The 12,242-nt window shown below is 31.6% G+C and overlaps 2 protein-coding genes across 2 annotated transcripts in view; both read left to right on the top strand.

Moving 5' to 3' along the window:
• LOC105334833 (uncharacterized) overlaps window positions 1-12,242 on the top strand; it is a 59,122-nt gene that overhangs the window by 28,837 nt on the left and 18,043 nt on the right. The window lies entirely within an intron of this gene.
• Window positions 1-12,242, top strand: part of LOC105323883 (uncharacterized) — a 63,143-nt gene that overhangs the window by 48,998 nt on the left and 1,903 nt on the right. Inside the window, exons 7-8 of the mRNA XM_066070677.1 lie at window positions 10,690-10,929; window positions 11,331-11,582. The gene's annotated coding sequence lies outside the window, so the exon portion shown is untranslated. The remainder of the gene's footprint in view (window positions 1-10,689; window positions 10,930-11,330; window positions 11,583-12,242) is intronic.

Here is a 12,242-nt window from a genome sequence, read left to right as displayed (position 1 = left end):
ACATATTTTTGCTGCATCCCAATTTAATTTTAACATATCGTCGATAATCACTTTTAGCGACACCTTAATTAATAGACAAACATATTTAATTTCTCTTTTCGTAGTAGGTGATTTGTGTACGGGTCCGATGAATGAGAAAAAGAATTTTGACTTAAAATTAGCGTTCGTTTTTTCTTCTGTTTGTTTTTTTTAATTTACTGAAACGAGTATATTGTATCATAGCAAACAAGATAATTACAATCTACTATAAAATCTCTCTCTCTCTCTCTCTCTCTCTCTCTCTCTCTCTCTCTCTCTCTCTCTCTCTCTCTCTCTCTCTCTCTCAATATACAAATATAGTGTGTAGAGTAGGGCGTTTTATATATCTAATTTCTAAAACATTTAAATATAAATCAATAAGTCAACAATATTAAAAGAAAAAAAAACTGTTCAGCTACGCATATGTCAACATGTACCAACCTTCCTTGATTTCTTACTGAAATTAATGATACAATTTTACCGCTTGATATGTCACTGATTATATTAAAAATTCATAATGTATCCTGCAGTAAGTGTTAGTTTGTAAAATTAAAACTCGACATTTACGATGTATTTTTAAAAATTTAACTTATCATATGAGCTATCTTCAAATTGTACCTGTGTAATCAAGCGGGCAGTCATACTTGGACATGTGTACACAAAGAACAAGCATGAATATATTATGTGAATTCTTTGTTAATTGACTTAACAAGCTCATGAGATGCAGGAAACAAAGAACCTGATCATTTAAACGAGGGCTTCTCGTCTCATCAATGAGAAATGATAATGTAACCTTGCTGTTTTTTCCATTGTTTTTTTTTTTGTTTTTTGGGGTTTTTTTTTGGTGGGGAGGGGGTGGGGTAATTTCCATGCAATGGCTGGCAAAATAAACATAATGACATGCACTTTTTTAATGATTAGATTCATCATGTTCAATCCAGAACTTTTATATTATAGCTAGGGAGATTATCATTAAGAACATTTTATTTAAACAATAAAATGCTTTGTGTTGTGATTCATTTGGGATATGAAGGTTAGCGGGTTATATAATTTTTTTCTGCAAGGATTGCTACCTTCATAACTCGCATGCGTCATTTAAGAAAGCATTTTATTGTTTATATTAACATCTTTCGTTTAACTGAGTCACAGATTGATGGTAAAGTCAGCAAAATTCACTAAATTACTGTAAACGTAAACGTACATAAGTACGTAAGCTAAAGAAACAGCCAAATCCTGTGAAATTTGAGTCTGACATCATCATGACATCATCATGACACCGTGATTTTTTAAGGTAGCTGTAGGTCTCGAATTGATAAACAAGGCGTGTCAATTTCAATCCTGTCACTTTTTGTCAGTTTCAGCCAATCGATAAATGCAGCGTGTAGATTTAAGTCTAGCTGTTTTTATAGAACTATGCGTTAAGTATCAGTTTCCGTAAGAAAAAGAGGGAATACTATTTGGTAGATGTAAATATTATTTTATGATTATAACATTAAAAAACAATAGACGTTAATAAATAAAACATATTAAAAAAAATTAACGGCCAGTTGCATTCTTTTTTTCTTCAAATTAATGGTGCAGTGGCGTAATTGGGGTACGGTGCTTGTCAGTGCCCTGTACAGTGCCATACAGTTGGGTACAGTGCTTGTCAGTGACCTGTACAGTTGGGTACAGTGCTTGTCAGTGACCTGTTCAGTTGGGTACAGTGCTTGTCAATGCCCTGTACAGTGGGGTACTGTGCTGGTCAGTGCTCTGTACAGTGTTATACAGTTGGTCACAGTGCTTGCCAGTGGCCTGTACAGTGGGGTACAGCGCTGGTCAGTGTCCCCATCAGTTTTCAAATTTCTACACATTTTTGATTCAATTTAACAAAAAAAAATTAATGATGATAACACTTTAACATTTATCGCATTTAACTAACTATATTGACCCAATTCTGCTGGCATATTTTTTTTTATTTGAGATCAATGATCAACTGCAAAATTTGAGGAATTATATCTGTTTTGTTATAAAGCATATTTCAATATATTTGTAGTCCCATTCTTTTATCTTAATAAAATGTGAGATAAAATAAACAGAAATTATGCAAAACTATGTTGCAATTGGCTAACAAATAAATTCTCAACTTTTAATATTGTAGAACTACCAAAAATATTTTGAATTTCCTATTTTTTGCTAAAAGCCCAATTTTGTTTGAGACCATAATTAGTAAAAATATCAACTGGTATGTTAACAATAATTCATTCATAAGTACTTTTTTGTGTTAAAAACACATTTTACTCATGACATTGAAGTTTATAGCATTTCAAATTTAAAAAATCAAATTATGAGTAAACAACGTCCTTTATATTGGTATCATTGCAAATATCTTACACATGTATTTGCAACAATCACTCTATGTATAAAAATTAATCCTTTTTCAAATTTTTGAATACATTAAACACGTATGACCTAGTTATTGGAAAGTGATCATTAGAGGACGAGGTACATTTTTACTTTCTTCATAAAAACAACCGTAGATATGCAATTCATGAGGCTGGTTTTCGTATAGTTTTCACAATTTATTAACATTGTGTAATGGAAACTTACATAACGTATTTTTTTCTTTATTAGTCTTTTTCCTTTAAATTTGTTTATGTGTAGCTAAGTGTAAAATACATTCTGTTGATATTTTTTGCCAATCTTTATGCTGCACATTTGGACAATTGTTAATAAAAATACGCATGTTTGTGAGAAGTGCAATAAACATCTTCTTCGCTAGCCAAGGGTTTTCGGTCCACTTTGCTCCCCATAAACCCTTGGCGGATTTCATTACGAGAACTCGGTGACAAGCTCCGTTTTATGATTGGCTGCAGCTGCGAGTAGCTGATCCAATCGCAGTGCGTGTAAATATAAACTTTAAAAGAAAACACATGTGTGATCTCTGGTAAAACATTCGGTGCATTTAAAAAGTTGACGCTCAATTCTCGAGTACAGTGTCTCCCCAACGATGGTCTAACCAGTTCGCTTTAAAAAAAACTATATATTTTACTGGGATTATACAAAGTTCTACAAACTTTTCAAGGCTCGCGTGATAGCATGAGAAGTAAACAGAGCAAATGTAGAAGTTGCCTAACCCGTTAGTATATACGTTCCTGCTTATGGTTATTGCTTTTAAAGGTTCAATGACCTTTGTTTTATTTAATTTCTTTGGTTCGCAATATTCACGACAACGATACCTGGTTTTATCAGAAAGCTTTCATATAAACCTGCGACTTCTTCACTCCCGGTACAGGTCCTTACAAAACACTATGAATAAAACATTCCGTGCTTTCCCTAGGTTATAACGTAATTCGTATTTAATAGCATCGTTAATTATGTTTCGATATTCGGTAGTCAACATGTTAACGCTGTAGTGTCACTGTGTATATAACCCGTTGTTTAATTCGATTAAAATCTAAATATGCAAGGGACGCAACTCAAGTTGCTCGCTAGATAGCGCCACCACATCACCGAGTTTTCGTAATGAAATCCGCGAAGGGTTTATGGGGAGTAAAGTGGACCGAAAACCCTTGGCTAGCGAAGATGAATATACATCGATGAAAGGGAATATTTCCAAGATAACTTCATTCATATATTATAATTTTTCCCTCGTAAAAATCCACAGTAATGAAAACAGATTTTCTACGGATCCGGATATTTATAATTGGAAATGATGACATCTTTTCTCTATCGGAAATCACTTGGAATACCTTGCACAATTTCTCAACGTTATCTTTAACAATAGAAAATCCTTGCAGTTTTTTTTTCATCCGTGTATTAAACCCTGGCAAGCTTGAAGGAGCTTTTTAAAGGGGGAATTTTTGTATTTTTTCATACTATTAAATAAACATCGTCTGAACCAATTTATACACACCGAATAATCTAAGAATATATGCGGCAAAAAATCTTGGGAAAGATTATGAACGAGGAAAAAACCCATGTAGATTCATACGCTTTCAAGGCAATCAATAGAGTCAGCTACATAATTTTCGCTACATTGACACTTACATGTTTTGAATTATCTTGATGTGATTCTCCATATATTGTTCATACATAGTTACATGAATTCATGGGCACGTTCATCCAACATTACTTATATTTTAAAATGATTAGCAGTACTTGTATCTATGTAGTTTATGTAGTCTATATAATACATTTAGATAAGAGTGTCTGAATAATGGTAGAGGTAAACAGAAAAGTATTTGATTATAAATGAATGACAGCGTTTTGTAAAACGTAAACATTACAAGACTAGTATTATATGACTCAAATACACCAGAGTGTTACAGGTAAAACTTAGATTATCCTTATGCTTAATGAAACCAAAATCAATAAGATCATTATTTTAATAGATACCGTATCAAATTCACGCATTTTTTTTGTATATGAATAACACCCCCCCCCCCCGGTCCCCCCAAAAAAATAGGGCAAAAAAAATCAAAATATATTAAAGATCAATGCTTTCAACTTGTTGTACTGAAAAATAAAATCATGATTTTCATTGATAGCAAATGTTATGGATTTTTTCGTTTTCTAGCTATTTCAGATTTAAAATCAACGAGAATTGTCAAGTTGTACGTAAAAAAAAGATCATTAGAAAAATATCTCCCTTGCGCAAAACATTTTTTTAACTATTGAAAAAAAATGTAAAGTTTCACATCATGTATTTTATAATAATCACAAAGGAGAGGAAGTGCATAACCCGGAGACTTTAAACTATTTCAAATCTGTATACCGTCATCCAAGGAAGACGGTAACTACACAAATATTTTCAGTGACAAAAGTAGTTTGAAAAACGTACATGTATAATATCATAAATGGTATGCGCTGAATATTTGTCGAGTTTTGTCGTTACGAAATAGTTGTGGAAATGAATACTTATTTACTTCTCTCGCATAAATTACATTATAACATGTATACTGTCTTAATAGTTATTATATTTTTTATTGGATTGTTGACGTTAGTATTAACATTCAAATATGAAATTTGATTACAGAAAATGTCGCCTTAAATAAAACTGCAGGGCAGATGCATACATATCTTAATAGTTCTCAGTATGGAGCGGCGCGTGCTGTAGACGGTCAAAAATCTGATCTGTCTTCTTCTGGAGAAGAGTGTGCGATATCAGGAAACCAACAATCAACAGCAGATTGGTGGGTTGATCTGGGAAAAGTACTCAGTATACATCACGTCTCTATACAGTACATGACGGAAAATTTGATTTGGGGTATGGTTTTGAAAATTAGATAATTATTGAAATATAAATTAGTCTTATAACACTATGCGTATAAAAAGTTTGTTGTTACATGCTTTAAAGCTTAAGACTTTTTTTTAACAGATGAAACAAACGGTTTACCTCATTATTTTCTTGGATTCTCGCTCTACATGTCAAACACAACACGAAAGGAGGATGGAATTATGTGTTTTAGAGACACTATGTATACAATTGAGACAATACCAAACCCTTTAAATATATCCTGCCGTCTGTATGGAAGATTCGTCATATACTACAACAATAGAACCAACTTTCCGCTTCCTGCAGGATATACTTATACTGCATTAAACCATCTTTGTGAAATAGAAGTATATGGTAATTTGATGAATCCATGAAAACATTTGTTAACGAAGTGAACATTTAATGTCGTATCTTTGTGAAGATATTTCTCATTTATTTTTCATTTCCCTTTCACAGATAGCACATACTATTTTCAGCGTTATATATATTGGTGTGACTCAATTACACCAGATGGTTACATTAAAAAATGACAATAACAAACTGTCAACCATCTCCAAAATCCATTAAACGAAATACAAATTCAAAGCAGAGCAACACGGACCTGTTGGATATATATATATATATATATATATATATATATATATATATATATATATATATATATATATATATATATAAATATATATATATATATATATATATATACTTTTATAATGGGTCGACAAAGGGCAACAAACCAGAATCGTTTCATAGGCATCATATGAGAAACATATAGTTCTGATCATTTCATTGTGTAGATGATAAGCATTATATATTGACATCATTTTATTAATAACATTAATAGAAGATGTGTGCATACCAAGTTATGTTAATGCTTATGACATCACATAGCTTTGTGTTAATCATAGATGCACTGTGAGTAATAGACATGACGGATGTATGCTATCTGTATATTTCACCTGCAATATTTTTTCAAAATGAATGTCTCTAAATATGTAGGGGAAGTAGGGGCAGAACGAAAATATAGAGAATTGGAAGTTGACAGAGTAGCACAAATTCATGCTTGATATTTTTGAGAATTTTTTTTTTATGAATTGAAAATTCTGCAGTGTGTAAGATAATAAAATGTGTTATTTACGTTTATCAACAGGTTGCCCAGATTCCAGCCATTATGGAGTGAACTGTTCTACACCTTGTCATCAAAACTGTTTGGAGGGTCGGTGTGACGTCGTGGATGGATCCTGTCTAGGCTGCATTCCAGGATATACAGGATCTACATGTGATACAGGTTGTAATGAATATAGAAAAAAGTTCTTCCAGGAACACACCCTTTTATGAGAAAGATCTATATTCAATTACCTTTTATATCATACTAGAAAAAAGAAAAAATTGATTCAATTATTTTAACATTGAATTTTGATAAATTTCAACCTGTATAAAAGAATGTTCCATAACATTTATTTATTATCATTTGAATATAAATGTTTTATATCACGTTTCTGATTTGTGTGTGAATGAATGTGTGAACATGAATGCGTTGCTTATATCAAAATATATGTAAAACATACAATCAATGTTTTTATGTTTTGAATTGTATGTGTCTATTAACAATTCGCTGCTTTATATGTTTCTATATTTTAATCATGACACGGGTCCTCTTCAACACGTGACTTATACCTGTAGTGACAGTACGTCATATCATCATATAACATATCTTCCATTTTATATTGTAGCGTAGTTAGAATAGTATAAACCGATCCCGACTAAAATAGGCAGTTACTTAATTTATTATAATTGATTTTTATTTTGGGAAAGTCACAAGTTTTACAGTAAATTTCAATTTGTATATGTACTAATTTTATACCATAAACTTATTATATAATCGTTGATGAAGATTTTTTCTCAAAGGTGTTGAGGACCATTCATATAAAGTATTTTGATATACATTTTTGTCTATTAGTTTTTAATTCTCTTATTTGTATTTAGTTCACTTGATTTTATAGCTTCTGAAATGTTAAATTGAATCTAAAAGTGTTATATCTTCAATTATATTCTTTTAATTCATGATATATTTTCAGCCCTAAAACTGTAAGTATTAGGGTATTTTTTGTTTGTTTGATGTTAAATCCATTGACATTACATTTGTCAACTATCAAATTATGAGCAATATATTTTCGAAACTAAAGGCTGATATATATTTGCTCAAACTATCGAAGTCTTAAATTATGCAGCTGTTTATTGTCCTTTTGAAATTAGTTTTAAAGATTTTTTTACAGCAGTAAATTTATCTCTTTAATATTCGCTAAGTTCTGGCATCTTTTATATTAAGAGAATAATACATTTATTTTTGCTTTTTTCTTATACCTGTATTTTGAAAATTCGTTCAAATAACAACTAAATGCACATTCTAAACAAATTATGATTAGTTAAGTAGTAGAACATGTATACAGGTTTCGTTGATATTTTCTCAATTGATCTAAAAAAAAAATGTTTTCTGTTTCAGAATGTAAAATTGACTTGGACAGCCTGAATATATAAACATTTATAGGAAAGAATGATGTAATCACCTAAAAAAAGAATTTGTTAGACCGAAAAAGATAAGAATGTAATAATATTTTTTCAATTATGGTTATATCAGTTTGAATGGAATATATATTTTTTGCATATTTTTTTGGCATTTTATAATCCGAAATTCTACCAACTTTTGAGCCCCCCCCTTCCCTGCGACATACGTTTTAAATGATATTTTAAACATCAAATAATAAAGTAAGGTAACAGTCGGTATAGTGTAAAGTTAGGATTTAGACTTAGCTTAAAATCCAGACTTTAAACTTTCTGATATGTCAATCTAAGGGCTACAACACTCAGGTGACCGTCAAGGCCTGCTGCCCTGATGTTCCTTTTTTCTTTTAATATTAGGACAAAGGCTAATTAAACAAAGGAAATGTAGTTATATAAAATGAACAGTGAAAAAGTATCTGCCTAAAGGAAGTGTTTACTAATAGAAAACTGAAGATGTATGCTATTCTGTAACATGATGTCTTATTATCAACTTGCAACTTCATTCCTGTATGTTAATTTATGCAGCCCTTAATGTAATTCTAAAGTTTTTTTTAAGATTAGAACAAAACGCCTAAACAGCTTCGAAGTAAATAGATGCAAACTGATTGACAATAAATGAATTTTTTTAATTCCCTTTGGATAACATTCATAAAATGGATTTCATTTTGATGTTCCTATTTCTTTCCCCAATTATTTCGCTTTGGAATATCTTATGGTAAGTGAATAACAGTGAATGTATTATATCGCAGTCTGATATAATATTTAAGCTTTTTTTCTTACTTTTTTTTACTCAAAGATTTTCATAAAAGAATAATTGTATGATATTGTGTTTTTGAAGGAACTATCAAGAATTGACCTACCCCCTTTAACAAAAATGGGAATCGCCTATTGAAATGATTGCTACACAGTGAATTATTGGGTGATTATTGACCATATCTAATTTAATGTGATGACATGATATCTAATAAATGTGATGACAAGGCTTCCCATCAAACGGGTTAAGCAAAAGCTTGAACCCTGAAAACAGATGGTTAACTGCTTGCTCACAAAGTGAATGTTATATGCATCAAACAAATACAACAAGTCTCCTTTGATATTTTGAATATAAGCACTACTTGTAAGCCACAATGCCGCCACAAGAATATGCGAAACATATTATGCCTATACATATTAACGGGGACTATTTAACATTTTAGATCAGTACGTTATTATAAATAAAAACGCGCGAAATCAACGCTCTTAGGGATGTCACGATTAGCATTCGAGGGTATATACGTACATATATAAAGACAACTGTTTGTTGTCGGGATAAATTCATGCTATTGTAATATAAAAAAAAAATATATAAAACCAACGATTTTTATCGATAGCTGTATGGTCTTTAGATTGACCAAGTCAACGTGATCTAGACCATGGGAACTCGGTAACAATTCATTAGCATGAAGTCATCGTCAAGTCTGACTAGCAATTTGTCATAGCACTGCATTGTCACCCTATTTCCCGTGTCTAGGCGACGCAAACAATGGATGCAGACAATTATGTTTTCCATGCTTGTTGTAAGCGATACGGAATTAAATATAATTTGTTCCTTGGTTAAAAAGATATACTTTGTATGCAGCAAACAAACAAAGGTTATCGATGCGCAGCCCTGGATATTTTATATCTTTAAAATTTGTAATGCAGATACAAAAACCTTTTTTGTTTGTTTCTAAACCTAAACTAAAGCAGCCGACTTCCTCCCACCCCTCAAACACAGTGACCAATCATAAGATGTGGATTGCAGCAGTCCATACCCCCCCCCCCCACCCTGCCCCCAATGGTTTTGATATCATTAAGGCGTATCTCATTTAATATAGCCCATGTTGCGTAGGAATAATACTCCTACGCAAAATCTTAAATGGATCTCCACCTTAGGCATGTTTTGATCTTATAGTATAGTCGGTCACACAATTTGTCCCCTACATTACCAGAAAATATATATCTTGTGTCAATCTACCCGAAGATAAGAATCATGGCAAGACCTTTTTGCATGACCAAAACAGTGTTTATTGATAAAAAAAACCCCATCATACCTCTAAAAATGTTAACATTATTTCAAATGTGAGATAATATGCCACCATCAATGTCATAAGTTTATTTTTGTGAGCATCTATTTTTTAATTAGTTAAGTAGGCAAGACAATTTTATGTACTCTCATTAGAAATAGACCTAACGCCCAGTAATAAATCTATGTGTCTTGTTCACCCTAGTTTCTAGATCCAGTTTCTTAAATTTCATATATAAAACTGATACAACCTGCTGTCTAGTCGCGGGGACTCCTAAAAATTGACAAAAAGGACCGGTACACTTTAGCCTCAACTGTAACAGTTTTCTGAGAAATAACAATATTTATGGTATCCAATATCCAACGGTCGCGGCATGTAATAATAGACGCTGTTCTCACAATTAATGATACTTATGTTTCCTTCCGCAACCTCCATTGTGTCTTATTTTAAATGTTTAATCACCCATGGTGCATCTTTTGATATTGATTTAAAGAAATTTAGAACAGGACTACAAATATCAATTATTGTGATATAATCTTAAATAGGTTGTTTAACCTTTAACTTTAAACAAAAAAAACCCTATATTATCGTTGGCATTTGAAAAAGTAATTTGTAAACCAACTCATAAACTCATTGGTATTCTATAAATCTTTGCAAAATTCTGTTGTTAAGAAATATGTATGGATATTATTACTTAATAAAGGTTTATACATTAATAACATCTTAACACTGCGTAAAAATTTGCAGTTATGTTTTAATGAAATGTTGACGTTCATATAAACATTGGGGTATGAAATCTTATTACAGACAATGTCGCTTTGAATAAACCTGCATGGCTTCAACATCAACATCAACATCCTACATTTCCACAATACGGGGCGGAACGTGCTGTAGACGGAAATAAATTATATTTGTCCATATCTGGAGGGCAGTGTACATTATCTTCCGGCGGATATTCAACAGCAAAATGGCGGGTAGATCTGGGGGGAGTACTCAGTTTACACCATATCTTTATTCAGCAGTATAGGACGGACTTTCGTGTATGGGGTATGGCTTGTAAAGGAAAAAGAATACAAATAATCTGTAGATTTCTAATTAAACGCGAGGATTAATATCTGCGTAAAATTTCTTGAAGCCCACATCGCCGATTTTAAAACATTGCCAGTATTTCCTTATAGATGAAAACTATACAAAATTAGGCTAAAAGTTCTGCGTTCGCGATTTTATATTCTTGCGATTTGATACAAAACAGGAGAATAGCAAAATTAAGAACTCGTGTAATTTAAGTATAGTACATGTTATTTTAACGTAAAATGTAATAACTTATATTCAGATAACTAAGTTATGACACCATAATTTATATGTGTTTTAGAATACATATATCAAAAAATACCCGCTCAAATATGTTTAAGTAAACTATATTATTAACGATTTTTTTTCTGTAACAGATGAAACAAACATTTTAACCAGTTACTTGCTCGGATTCTCGGTCTATGTATCAAACACAACTATTAAGGAAGATGGGGTACTTTGTTTTATGGATAAATCATATACAAGGAAGAGAATACCTAACAATTTCAACATATCGTGTCGTCAGAATGGGCGATTCGTTATCTACTACAACAACAGAACACAACTTCCGCTTCCCGATGGATATAGTGTCTCCGCAGAAAGCGATCTATGTGAAGTAGAAGTATATGGTAATTTCATGAATGGACTTTCAGCAGCAATACTTAATACATAACTTTAATTTTGCATTTTTGTAAAGATTTTGTTTTGGATTACTCTTTGTTTTACTTTTAGGTGATATAGTAAAAAAACGCACATGGTATTTTACTATGTAATGAAAGTTATAATACAATATTGTATATCATAAATATAGATACAAAATGAAATAATACAAACAAAATGATAGGTTAATAACTAGTACATGAACTATTTTATAAAAAAAGAAACAACTTTGCTATGTACATTGTATAATAATTAAACACCATTTTACAACCTGGATTTTGACCTAAAGTAGATATTTATTCCAGCAGTTCTTAAAGTAACTGGGATATGGCATTATGTCCAAGCCCGTCCTAGAAGCAGATTTAAAAAAAAGATATACACAATGCTGTTACAGCCAACAATCATTGAGACTTGTGTATAAGCAACATTTGTCACTTAACTGTACCCCCTTTCTCGATTTGTTAAGGTTTCGATAGATAAGCTACAAAACGTCCTGCTGAAAAAATGTTTCTTTTACTGTAATTGTTTTAACAAAGCTATATCTATTTCGCGAAAGCCTAATTTTTATGCTTCCTTTTTACTCAAACTGGTATAACTGATGAAACACTGATCGAGTGTAGCATTGACCC

Source organism: Magallana gigas, chromosome 1 (genome assembly GCF_963853765.1).
Source record: "Magallana gigas chromosome 1, xbMagGiga1.1, whole genome shotgun sequence".
Lineage (NCBI taxonomy): Eukaryota > Metazoa > Mollusca > Bivalvia > Ostreida > Ostreidae > Magallana > Magallana gigas.
This window is presented reverse-complemented; position numbering and strand designations above follow the sequence as displayed.